The sequence below is a fragment of the Arachis hypogaea genome, chromosome 2 (genome assembly GCF_003086295.3).
Source record: "Arachis hypogaea cultivar Tifrunner chromosome 2, arahy.Tifrunner.gnm2.J5K5, whole genome shotgun sequence".
Classification (NCBI taxonomy): Eukaryota; Viridiplantae; Streptophyta; class Magnoliopsida; order Fabales; family Fabaceae; genus Arachis; species Arachis hypogaea.
The window spans coordinates 58,399,248-58,400,757 of record NC_092037.1 but is presented as its reverse complement, the minus strand read 5'-3'; the positions used below and the strand labels follow the sequence as shown (position 1 = coordinate 58,400,757).

At 35.2% G+C, this 1,510-nt stretch overlaps 1 non-coding gene across 1 annotated transcript; it reads left to right on the top strand.

Moving 5' to 3' along the window:
• The first annotated feature begins 247 nt into the window (after window positions 1-247).
• Window positions 248-355, top strand: LOC112767169 (small nucleolar RNA R71). Its single transcript, XR_003184759.1, has one exon. It is a non-coding gene; the product is annotated as a small nucleolar RNA R71 (small nucleolar RNA).
• The last annotated feature ends 1,155 nt before the right edge of the window (window positions 356-1,510 follow it).

Below are 1,510 nucleotides of genomic sequence, written 5' to 3'. Positions count from 1 at the left end.
TGTTCTGAGCCAATATGGCATTCAGAGTATCAATCTCAAGAACTCCTTTCTTCTGATTCATCCCCTTGTTCACAGGATTTCTTTCAGAAGTGTACATGAATTGGTTATTTGCAACTATTTCAATGAGTTCTTGAGCTTCTGCAGGCATCTTCTTCAGATGAAGAGATCCTCCAACAGAGCTATCCAATGACATCTTGGACAGTTCAGACAGACCATCATAGAAGATACCTATGATGCTCCACTCAGAAAGCATGTTAGAAGGACACTTTCTGATCAATTGTTTGTATCTTTCCCAAGCTTCATAGAGGGATTCACCTTCCTTCTGTCTGAAGGTTTGGACTTCCACTCTAAGCTTACTCAATTTTTGAGGTGGAAAGAACTTTGCCAAGAAGGCATTGACTAGCTTTTCCCAAGAGTTCAGGCTTTCTTTAGGTTGTGAGTCCAACCATATCCTAGCTCTGTCTCTTACAGCAAAAGGGAATAGCATAAGTCGGTAGACCTCAGGGTCAACCCCATTGGTCTTAACAGTGTCACAGATTTACAAGAATTCAACTAAAAACTGATGAGGATCTTCCAATGGAAGTCCATGAAACTTGCAATTCTGTTGCATTAGAGAAACTAATTGAGGCTTAAGCTCAAAGTTGTTTGCTCTAATGGCAGGGATAGAGATGCTTCTCCCATAGAAGTCGGGAGTAGGTGCAGTAAAGTCACCCAGCACCTTCCTTGCATTGTTTGCATTGTTTGCATTGTTGTTGTTTTCGGCTGCCATGTCTTTGAAGATTTCTGTTAGGTCCTCTACAGAGAGTTGTGCTTTAACTTCTCTTAGTTTTTGCTCCAAGGTCCTTTCAGGTTCAGGGTCAGTCTTAACAAGGATGCTTTTGTCTTTGCTCCTGCTCATATGAAAGAGAAGAGAACAAGAAAATATGGAGTCCTCTATGTCACAGGATAGAGATTCCTTGAGATGTCAGAGGAAAAGAAAAATAGAAGGAAGAGGTAGAAGAATTCGAACTTAGAAAGATAGAGTTCGAATTGTGCATTGAGGAAGAGTGTTAGTCCATAAATGGAAGGATGTGAGAAGAGGGGAAGAAATTTTCAAAAATAAATTAAAAAGATTTTAAAAACATTTTGAAAAATTGAAGAATGATTTTCGAAAAATATGATTGGGAAAGAAATAAAGTGATTTTTGAAAAAGATTTTGAAATTAGAAATCAAGAAGATATGATTGAAAACTATTTTTAAAAAAAGATGTGATATGATTGAAAAGTTATGGTTTTAAAAAGATTTGATTGAAAAGATATGATTGAAAACCAATTTAAAAAGATTTGATTTTTTTTTAAAATTAATGACTTGGCTAACAAGAAAAGATATGATTCAAACATTAAACCTTTCTCAACAGAAAAGGCAACATACTTGAAATGTTGAATCAAATCATTAATTGTTAGCAAGTATTTTAGAAAATGGAAAGAAATTGATTTTGAAAATATATGATTGAAAAGATATGATTTGAAAA